We start from the raw sequence: 12369 nt of genomic DNA on the forward strand, positions 1-12369 counted from the left end.
GAAAGTAAGGTAACTAATTCATGTAAGTCGTTTCACTCTTGGATGGCAGTGTTGAGCCACTTTTTAATATGAGTGAACGACTCTTGCTGTAAGTACACACAACTACAGCTAGTTCTCAAGAAGACTACTGTGAAAAGACAACATAGGATAACAAAGAATCCACAGTAAACTTGCCCAAAAGCACATGGCAGGTTAGCAAGAAAAAGTTAATATTTCATCAATCTTTGTTATTTTCTTCTGGAAAATTAAAATGTATCAGTCGGCACGGAATCACTATGAAAGCAAGACAGCTTTCATTACTATTAAACTGGAATCAATAGCCAACTAATGAAAACCGTCTTAAATAAATATCCAATATGTAGCCTGCAGCTGCATATGCATGACATTGCAATGCACTCGGAACCATAATGAGACTCCAAAATATTATGTAACTCATGTAGAAGTTCAATCCACCTCCTCACAAGTCTCTTATAATATGTCAAAAGATTTATAACTTGTACCAATTTCCCTGTTCTAAAAGACTTAACTTACGAGTTAACATTCTAAGCAAGTAAGCTGCACATAACAAGGAAGGCTGCATTCATGTACAAAGGAGACCCAGATAATGAAGTGCAATAAAACAATATTCCAACTTAGATTACATAATCTATGCATTATACTATGCTTGCTGAAAACAACTGGTTGGCAATTGATAATCCAATCTAAGTCAAAGCAGCTGTCTTACCACACAATTTCTGCGTGTTAGCGTGAGATGAAAATTGATCGGAAAAACACCACATTAAAAACTTGTGCATTAATTTTATTCTGTCATGCAACATGCAATAGTGTATAAAAACTTCATATTTCACAAAATTACAAAAATAAATAGAGCAACACTTATGTTGAGAAACATACTTTTGCAAGACTAAGTATAATAGCTCACACAGACAATTTCACAGGTAGAAATAACCGCTAATACAAAACTCTCCATAATGCAAATACGTTGACAAAATAAGTAGCACAGGTAGCTGTATTTTGTTACGGCAAAGATAGCGCATGAATGATGAGGACAAGGGAGGAAGCAGAACACAAACTATACCCAGCAGCATGCACGTAGCTGTAACAATACACATAGTGCACAAAGATCCAAAAGAAACAAAGAGGAAGATGTGAGGAAGGCTTTTACTCATCACAAGTCATCCTGTAAGAGCACATTATGCGCTGGCTGTAATCTATCCTCAGCCCATACATGAATAAGTTACATTAGGTGCCACATTTACAAATCACTCATACAATGTTCTTGTGATTTTCCTTATTGTGATCTTTAACTTAGCAAGCATGACTGAGTTACGTAAAGCCTCCCTACGGCTTGGCACATATACAGAAAGAAGTGTTTCTATAAACGTTGGAGGTCACGGACAGATGACTGACACATACCTCTTTTAATTCTTTTGTCTTTGTCATTATGATTATCCACCACTGTAGTCTTTTGTAGAGTGAAACACATCCAGATAATACACTGTGGGCAACCAAGTGTGAGTACCTGTTCTCGATTTCTACCTTTCTCTGGTGTCCCGCTAAGGTAACAATGGTGCGAAGGATTGTCTTCCCAATGTATGCGTTCCCACAGAACAGAAGCAGATCATAAGCCACAATAATGGTGCGTGAAATAAAACATCTGTGCTTAACCTTCCACTGCCGCTCCAATCTGGAGTGATTTTGTTTGCTTTGTTGCGTACACTAGCACAGGTGCTACGTAGTCCCTTTGGTGCCCAAAGCAATTCTCACACCAGACCAGGATGCCAATTTTTTAAAATTCTAAGCGGAACTCTGGTTATGGGGGACAATTTCGAACTTATATTTTTGCGTTGTATCTGAATTATGTTGTTCACCTTTAACTTTAGCCACTTTACTAGTTTTCTGCAGGTGCTGACAGGCCATTGCACCATTGCTAGGTTTTGAAAACACCAGAGCAGGGCAGAAAGCAAGAACAGACATTTGTAATATGGGTGCCCACTGTGCATTGCGTGATAAAACTACTTCGTAGATAAACATATACGTAAGATAACAGAATTAAGCTCGAAGCCTACCATATCAGTAACTGGGAATTTTATACGTAAATTAAGTTTCGTGATTCCCAGTGATGAAGAAACAGTTTTGAGAATATGTGCGGAGGCGACCAAGTCACTCATGCTCACAAAGGAAAAGAAATAAAAACAAGAAAGGTTATATGAATTTCGAACTTGCAACCTAAAGTAAGACACCTGACATGACTGATTTATGTATTTACTGAGCATAAATTACACCTAGCGCATAATCTGCTTGTACAAGATGACCAACAATGAGTTACTGTTGCTTTCTCTCTGGGGCATCTGGCTCTTCTGAACACATGCACGTTGTATGGCACAGCTGCGTGGATGCAGCTGGGCATAGTTGTGAGTCAACATCACTCTGTTTTATGGTCCTGCACTATTATCGTTACAATTTATAATTAGCAAGCAGCCTAACTATCGGGTTGATCAGCTGTATTTTAAACAAAATATACTGACAGATTTCCCTGTTTCTTGCTAACATAAGGAGGCGGGTACCTCCCTTCAGATTTCAAGAAACAGCTGTGCAACAGAACAAATGCTGAAGACAGGAAGTCTACAATGACCAGTACCTTGATTATTAAATGCCATGTACTAGGTCTTTCTGCAATGAATACCTCTATTACCAAAAATGTAGTCTTAAAATAATTGGAAAATATATTCAAGATTGACAGAGATTAGAACTGCATTATAATTGTGAATTTTTCTTAAACAAGATCACAATAATTGAAGTTTTAATAATTTCAGCAAAATGGCTGACTTCCCATTATTGAGGCTAGTCAGCGCTCAAGGTATTGTTAATTTGTAGAAGTCCTCAGACTGACAGCTCTGAAATATTTATCGCCATACTTGGTGGAACATGCTTTGCTGTTGCAGATATTACTTTGCCACAAAACATTTTGCAAGCCTTGTGGGACAATTCTGTGCGGAAGATAAACATATTTGATGATGCCTTTTTGGGTTGTGTATCTCAGAACTGGTGCTAGTCTGAGTTCTTACGAACTAGACTTATTGAGTAGTGTAATTATAATGACTGCCACTGCTATAAATTTATGTTAGCGAAAATTGTCGCATTGTCATGAAGCAGTTATGTTCAATTTTTAGCGGCAGTCACTGCTGAAACACTCAGTACAGAACACAAAACAAAGATATGGAGTCAAAATGTAAATGTCGAACAAAGTTATAGTCGATTCTGCCTTTCACGGAACTGTCTTTTTTTCTGTTAGTGTGTCAATATCAACTGCGCATTCACAAACATTTTAGTATTGCACTTCTGGCAAATGCAGGAAATTTCAGTGCTTAACAGAAGCCCCTGGGAAGACAGCCCAGAGTCGCTTCGACAAAAGGACTTGCCTTCAATTTGCGTCGCTATGTTGCAGGTCACTATAGCAAGGGGCATGTTTTGCTGATTGAATATTACTCGAAACAGTTTTATTACTTGTAGTAGAGGTTTGAAAAGAGAGCAAATTGTAGAGTTCTTCATGCAGATTTCATAGATGTCATTGGAATTTTTTTTTCGCTGCTTCTTCAGTTATGTCCTACACAGTGATCACACAGGAAAATACAGTGATCTTTGTGGGTACTTTCTTGTGTACTAAATTTTCACAAAAAGCAGTGTGCTGTAGCTAACTAAGCTCTTTGCAGACTGCAAAGTGCCAATATCTATTCAAACAGCATGTAAAGTTACTAGAAGTATGCAAGATTAGTAGGCAGGCAGACAGGCCTGCCTACTAACCTTGCATACTTCTCATGCTATTGTGAAAAAAAAAATTATTGAATATACTTGAAAAACTTTTTCTCACAATAGCATGATAATAACCTTATGCACTTATAATTGTCCTATACTAACGAAATTTGGCATACGTACTCTTCAAAATATGCAGAATGCTGATATCGAATTGAAATTGCAATCTGTAAAATTATTTAAAGTGGCCTAATATTTTTTGCATAGCTACAGTAATTGTACAAGCCGTTTGGATAGGTATCACCGCTTTGAAGTATACAACTAGCTAAATAAGATACAGCATGAAGCTATCTCTGAAAATTTTATACACCAGAAAGTGCCCACAAAAATATTTTGCCACTGTGGAGGATATAACTAAAAAACAGCAGCTACACAAAAATCAATCACAATTCAAATCTAATAAAACACCTCATGAATGACAGTATATTCAGATATCTAGTACAAATATTTAAAAAAGTGGTTTTGAGGAGTATTTCCCCGTAATAAGTGAGTGTCAGTGTATTCTACCAAAGCGTTAGAAAATGCCTTTAGGCATACCAAGGGGAGCCTTAAAAATAGCACAAGCACGCATCTGCCTAAAAAGCCCCACGCCCTGCTTGCATTCCTTAGTAATTTTTGCATTCTGTTGTATGTCACCATTTGCATCCCTTAACATTGATTGCGCAAAAAAAAACAGCCTATTATCGTATTTACTCGCATAATGATGGCACTCGCGTAATGATCGCACCCCTAAAGTTTGTCATCAAAATTCGATTTTTTTTATTTCCCGTGTAAGATTGCAGCCCGAACTTGCCGAAGCGATATGTCATGTGCCAAGTCTGGCTAATAATGATCGCGCTTACCATCTGTCGATTGCTATGCGAACGACTCTTCAAGACAAACCAAGCGGTCTGCACGTACCAAACATTCTTAAGCAGATGCCCCATTTCATTCCTGTCATCACTTTCCGCACTTCTATGACAAAAAAAAAGAGCTACAACCAAACTTGCCTTTATTATGTCTAGGCTTTATATTGGTTGTGGTCAACAAAAACAACAAAAAGGGCATCTTTTGATTCTTATCTGCACTCCTGGGCACGTAACAAATCGCGACCGGCAATGATAGCAGCCACGTTTACACTGATACGTTAGAAGTGTACCCTATTCATTCGCCGACGTTTGTAACGCAGCTAAGATATTCGCCCACCCTTAGCGGAAACGTGCCATATTAGGATAGTGGGGAAGACAAATGCCGCAATTTCCGCTGGCAGCTAAGCGCGCCCATCTGTTTCTGTCCCCTCAAAGTGGACATGGCTATGTTTTTGCCGCACACTTGCCGATATTATTCATTACTGATACGGAAGAAACTGTTTGAGGGCACCTAATGTACTGACGAGAAGAAAAAAATCGCGTTCGGCGCGTTTGGCTTGCTCTGCTGGCCACCATTTTTTTTGTGTGTCCCGCACTACATACAGCGCCAGCCGCCTATTTGTTGACCTGTTGTCATCCCGTAGCAAATGGCAGATGAAAATTTTTTTCTTTCTGCGCGAAATTTAACCCGCGTAATGATCGCACCCCAGAATTTGAGTAAATTTTTTTTAAAAGTGCAATCATTATGCGAGTAAATAGCGTAACACTCTGAATTTTTAGCCTTTAAAGGGGTTGTATACAAATGGGGCAGCCAACTCTAGTGTGACAATAAACAAATATTTGTTCTCGCAATAATGAAACCAGTCATAAAATACATCCTCACAAATTTGGAAATCAATGCCCAAAGAACCTTGATGATTGTCACATTAGTGTCCTAAACAAGATCTTTTGATGTTTATAATTCCTAGTTTAATTCACTTTCTCTATTAAATGGGCTCTGACCTAGACTACTCAGTGTAGGAGACTAACCCAGACCTGGGAGCCAATATTTAAATCTGAACTAAAGACACTCATCCCACGACCACGTCAGTGCTATGTCATTAAACCATGCATCCATGGACATATAGTCTGTAAAATAATTTTTACATGATCTGTACTGTTACTCATGCACTAATAAATTAGGAAAGGCATTTGCTATTTAAAGCACTGCTGTAAACCTTTGTGTTTGAGAAATGCAATACTCAAAAGTGTAACACAACCAATGTGTGCATGAAACCTACGATGCCTTTGACATTCGTCAGTGTGGCAAATAGGCACTGAGAAATGCCAAGGGCACCATAGCTTTCGTTTCTCAAACCCTGTATGCAAGTATTACTGGTATCTTTGCACTTAAACGAAGTCACTTTATTATCAGACTTACGAGGGAAACTCATGTTTCTCTAGTTTAATATTTTCCTTTCTGTGCTCCTATATTCCTGACTTTTCCAAAAATAATGGGTGTTTGAAATAAGTACCCTATATTGCTCTTAAATTTTTCCTGCACCAAAGCCCACGTTAGGTTACATTCCTTAACACTTTCCAGTGCTGTAGATTATCAAAATGAAGAAAAAAATGTCGTAAGTTTGCATTTTAGCCTTGTGTATAACAATTATGAACCTATCAATTACATACACAAGTACAAAAGAACTACCAAAAAGTAGGCATAAAGACAGACAAACATTATAATAGTAGCAATCGATGGTGAGAATTCTAATAGAAAGGAACCATTAAAAACTAGGTACTAAAGACACATATGAATTATAGTAACAAGTATTTGTTAAGAAGTTGAAGAGACACATAGAATGTCTCTTCAAATCACTTCACCCCAACATTCGTCCATGGTTCGATGAGTGACTACAGCTGTTGACGCTGTTGGGATAGGTGGGAGCTGAGGTGCAGCTGTGTTGTAGGTGGAATATGTAGAGGGGTCACCAAAGGTTGCACGCTGATTGCTGAGCAGGTTGCCTTGATCTCCGGACTCACTCGACACTCATGCGTTTAGCCTGGTTATACGCGTTTGCAAGAGGCCTGGCCAGTGTGTGGAACGGCTTGGGTAAAATTTCTAGGCAACCTGAAAAACACAGATCCATATCTATAAGCACCAAAATATTCTTCACCATAGGGCCAACCTGAAGTTTACCATCGGCACATAGCAGATAATGAAAACAGACACAAGACACCTGACTTGAGGTATACAAATGTGCAAAAGTGTAATTGAATGTGAATAGCTGCTTATAGGATGGAATGTTTCATTTTGTCTTTTGTAGATCAATAATAGTATCTTAACATAAAGTCAAGTGTACTTGGCCCTCCCTAAAGAAATTTATATTAGTGGGTTTTACGTGCCAAAACCACTGATTATGAGAAACGGCGTAGTGGAGGACTCCGGAAAGTTCGACCACCTGGGGTGCTTTAATGGGCACATAAATCTAAGAACATGGGTGTTTTCGCATTTCGCCCCCATCGAAATGCGGCCGCCGTGGCCAGGGTTTGATCCCGTGGCCTCGTGCTCAGCAGCCCAACACCATAGCCACTGAGCAACCACGGCGGGTATAGCCCTCCCTATTTGTGTAAGTAGGCTATTCCATGCGAGCTGTCGCGACCTGGCACACGGCCACTTGAAATTTCTTTTTGAAAATCCGGAGACCCTTCAATATAGGACAAATGTTAATTTCAAGAAATACTTAACTTAAAAAGTTTTTTTACTGGCTCAAGCACTAAGTGAGATTTTGTGTAACGCACCAAACTATGCATCATAAAAGGCATAGCTAAAAAATTGGTTCTTCATTAAGGGGGCCAAATTTTTCAGGACAATAAAGAGAGGCCTTACACCAAAAATTGAACTGCTTATTAGCCACTGCTCAGTTTAATATGGGTCAATAAAAATCGACAAAATGGCCTATTAACTTTATTTTCATAGAACTGGCTTACAGCAAAAGCTGCAAATTTATGCAATCCACATATTTAGGACTTGTGCTGCATGCAAAAACTGCTTTCAGGAAGGTAAATTATGCAGCAGTGCACAGAGGTGAGGATGAACTAGCAAAAAAAGTCACTTTTGGTGTAAGTTTATCAGCATACTTACTATTGAGGCAGTCCTAGTAAGTTTATGCCCAATACCATGTATGAGAGTACACTGTATAGTTTTTAAATTGTTAAACCTTTATCAAAGCAGTTTCGTGTTAAGCAAGAAAAAAATTGTACAAGTGGTCTCCTACTAGTTTCAATATTTGCATCGCGTTTCGTCTGATCCACATAGCCTCTTGGCAGCTAAGGCAAAATGCATGGACTTGAGCATTCCTGCACCGATAGCAGGGAGTCTAAACTGCTTACAAGTTAATTCTTTCATTGCTCAGTGGCGACAAGCCACTTCACTCAAAAAGTTGCCAATTAATTACATGTATTTACCTTAATCTTTCTGTCGGCTTCCAGCCTGCTTGGCATCATCACGAAGTATGCCAACTCCCTAGTGGACGTAGTCAGGACACGGTGGTGGCAGGACGCAGCGGCAGGAGCCGCCAAAGGCTTCGAACTCCTTAGTGGACGTAGTCAGGACACGGTGTTGGTAGGATGCTGGGGCGGGAGCTACCAGAGTGTACCTACAGCAAATTTGCACAAATGCTCTTAGTCCTACCATGTCAAAATTACAAGAAAGATGCAGTTGTCTGTGTAACATGGATACCAATACAAATAAATATAAACAGTTAGGTCCTACAACACACCTAGAACGTCGACAAAGAGGAAATGGTACTTATGTTTATGGAAATCAAAGCAACGACAAAAAAGAATGTGCATCCGATTTGTGCATGGAAGCTCGGTGGAAACCTGAGATCATACCATCAAGTGGTCTGCAAGACAACTGCAAGCCTCCTAAAATGCCATTGTATATTTTTACATGCACTATGTTCAGCTGCATTAAAACAAGTTTAACATCTCTAAATATAAGTAAATCACGAAGCAATTCAAATAATGAATTCCAGTGGTCATTAATGCAACAAAGTGCAAGCTCTGAATGAAGCTGGCCAAACTGGGTAGGGAAAAATAACAATGTGGTTCTCTACATCTTGTTTTTCTGGCTTTCGCTATAGCATTTCTTGTAACACACAAGAAATTTCACATTCCTGAGATTTCAACCTGTTAATTTTTGTTCCATATTGCATAATACTTCAGCAAGAACAATAATACTGTCTTTTAATCGTTAATAGTGATAGAACAAGAAATTTTGCTGAAGCCAATGTTTTCACAAGAAAACTTATCTCCTTCACTTTGTCGAAACATTGGCTTCAGCGATGCTCTTTGTTCTACTGCTCTTCATCTTTCAAGTCTCTCTTCCTGTGTACCTCTGTACTTTCAATGTTGTATCAATGAAATTGTAATAACGGAGAATTAGTAAATGTAGCTGACGAAGAACTTGGGCTTGTTGGTAGATAACGACAGAGTAACTGCGCAACATAGACATACGGACAAAGGAGGCTTATGTGTGTCGTCTCCTCCAGCCATGTCTCTCCTATGAACAATTACTCTATCTCGATGTAAAAGTATTACTCTTTGCACAATAATGCTGAAATGAATAAAAGCTAGAAAAGTGAACACAAACATTACAACAAATAGCATCATATGTTAATTAGATATGCAAAAGTGCCTGCTACGATCCGTCTCACCCATAACGTGCTGGATAAGATGGCGTCTTCTTCTGGATGTTGCCATTTCTTGAATACCTAAAATAAAGTACATTTCAAAATTACAAAAATGCACAGAACAACAGCAGTAGCAGAGGAGATAACGCACTGTGTAGTAAACGAAATTAAACTAATCTCTGATACACCGCAGACGAAATTTCCTTTATTCAATTAGTAGAAAAATACACCACACTTCATTTCATTCAAGGCTGTGAGCGTTTCTTGGTACAAGAAAAAAGGGTATTTCTGCATGAAAACAGTAAAATAATCATAGCCTTCTACTTTTACAAAATACGCTACAGCGACTAAGCCAACTACAGCTGTATATACTTAAAATTGTTATATGCACATTACAATAGCCAAGACAGAATAAACTTGGGTTCATATGCAGCTCACCGGGAGGTACAACTTTGCAATCAACTCATTTCTGCTTGTCAAATATCTGCACTACCATAAGACCACAAATAAGAAGACCCTCTTTTTCATAAAACACCGAACTCAAAATAGAAAATCCAGTAGGAATGCCACAAGTTTTCTACATAACACAGCCAGGTTTTGTAAGCCTATTAGGATTTACTATATAAAGGTTGCAGCAAATTCATGCTTTTGAATATTTACAACCGTGAAAATAAAGATTACATAAAAAATAATAACATTATACATCGGCTTATATTGTGAGCTAATGTGTTTCCGACTTGCAGCCAAATGAACATTAAATTTGTTCTGCTTCAGCGCTTTTAAAGCGTTGTGTCTGTTCGCTCGTGCATGGAGCCGCCTTACCGCTACGCAAAATATCCGCGCTGCCACATCGCCTGACACTGCCATACAGCGTTGTAGCGTTTTTATTATTCGCGCTAATATACCGAAAACGCTAGTAAATCTTCAGAATACAGAAGCTGTTTTTGCGACAACCTGTCTTCGCAAGCGAAAGTCACACTTGTGCTAGCATTGTATCTACACTTCAAGTTACGCAATACTTGGTATTCTACGGATTTTTCGATGCGACAGGCCACTCGTCATTGGAGTCGTTAAGAACGGTGTTTATCTATGGCAGTACAGCTTTGCTACAATTTCAGATGCTCTCCTGAGGCTTCCGTCTGCCAGTAGTCTTTTCGCATACATACACGCACACAAGCCTATGAAACGCCTGTGAACTGCCAAGAGAAACGTGGCGCAAAATGTAGCCTTACCGGAAGGGACGAGTACGCGCCGTTTGTAAACTCGGAACAAAAGCTGATATGCTTACCTTGGAGGTTAAGAGAAATATGGCACAGGTCACTCTCCGCTGGTTGTCCTTCGTATGCATCTGGTCGTCTCTGCGTTGCGATCTCCCATATCACAAGGAAAACGCAGTGCAAAAGGCAACACTTCCGGCGCTTGTGACGGTCCGGCGAGCTGCACTTGCTCAATGTCGGCAAAGAGGAAATCGGCGACACGCCGCTGCTGGCGGCGGTCCTCCTCGTCGCAATCACACAGCACGGACAGACGTTCCCACCGTAACTTGTCAAAACGCCTGCTTGCAGTCGCCCCTAACGCAGCGCTTTCAGAACCACTCCATAGAATAAAGAACCACCACTCGACGACAACGTACACGCGCGAGTTACAACGCAATTGCAAAATGGCGTCATGCTATTGACGGCTTCGGCTTTGGATCATTCGTATCTGCACAACTGAGAAAAACAGTTGCGCTAGTTTTGGTTTTCTTTCCTCGCGTTGAAATAAAAATTGTTTTGCTCACTGATAATTTTACGTCACGTAAGTAATGTTCACGAATGAAACAGCCATGAATTTAACACGCGTGAATTTAACACAGGGACGGCGAGCGAGAAGCAAATCGTCATGAAACTCTGCGACAAATACCTCCCGCCACGAGTTACGGTCGAGCACGGCCGGTACACTGGCAGTCCTAGTCCCAAGTTAGATGAAGACTTCAGTGAGGCGGAAATCAGAACAGCACTCCAAGGACTCAATAGCAAGTCACCTCCAGGATCGGACAGGGTTCACAACAAAACGCTCAAAAACCTGAATGACAAGTCTGTTACCAAACTCACGGGCTATATGAACAAGTGCTGGAGAGAAGGCCGCATCCCGGAGCAGTGGAAGAGGTCCAAGGCTATCCTCATGCCCAAGCACGGAAAGCCGTTGAGTTTGGAGAACCTACGCCCAATCTCTCTCACGTCGTGCGTGGGTAAGGTCTTGGAACACGCCTTCCTGAGCCGTATCAACAGCCATCTAGAAGAGACGGAAGCCTACCCTCACACCATGATAGGCTTCCGATCCCGCCTGTCCACGCAGGACGTCATGTTACAACTAAAGAACCAGATCCTTGACGACAAGACAAGAAACACCAGAGCCATCCTAGGACTAGACCTGGAGAAAGCATTCGACAACGTCGCTCACGAGTCGATCCTTATGCCAGTGTCTAAACTGAACCTGGGGGAAAGGTCCTACAACTACGTGAGGGACTTTCTGAACGATCGCAAAGCCACCCTCACGGTTGGCGACCTCGATTCCGAAGAACGAACCCAGGGACGTGCAGGTACCCACCAGGGCTCAGTTATATCTCCGCTCCTTTTCAACTTAGTCATGCTGGGTCTCCCCAGCAAACTACGCAAAATCGCAGGAATCCACCACGCTATATACGCAGGCGATATAACGATATGGGCAGACCGTGGCAGTGATGGGCAAATCGAACACGCACTACAAACGGCCATTCAAAAAGTGGAAGAGTACCTCCAAGGAACGGGCCTCAAATGCTCCCCGAGCAAGTCCGAACTACTCCTTTACCGGCCCACGCGCAGAGGCATGCCACCAAAGAGCTACACAGGACCCCGGCAGTACGAGAAAATCGGCCTGTACACTCAAGACGGAAACGCAATCCCCAAAGTAAACAAGATCAAAATCCTCGGAATGATCATTGAGGCCAACGGAGCTAACGGTGAAACCATGAGGAAGATCGAAGGCAAAGTCATCAGTGCCACGAGACTCAT

This window comes from Dermacentor variabilis, chromosome 10, assembly GCF_050947875.1.
Source record: "Dermacentor variabilis isolate Ectoservices chromosome 10, ASM5094787v1, whole genome shotgun sequence".
NCBI classification, from domain to species: domain Eukaryota; kingdom Metazoa; phylum Arthropoda; class Arachnida; order Ixodida; family Ixodidae; genus Dermacentor; species Dermacentor variabilis.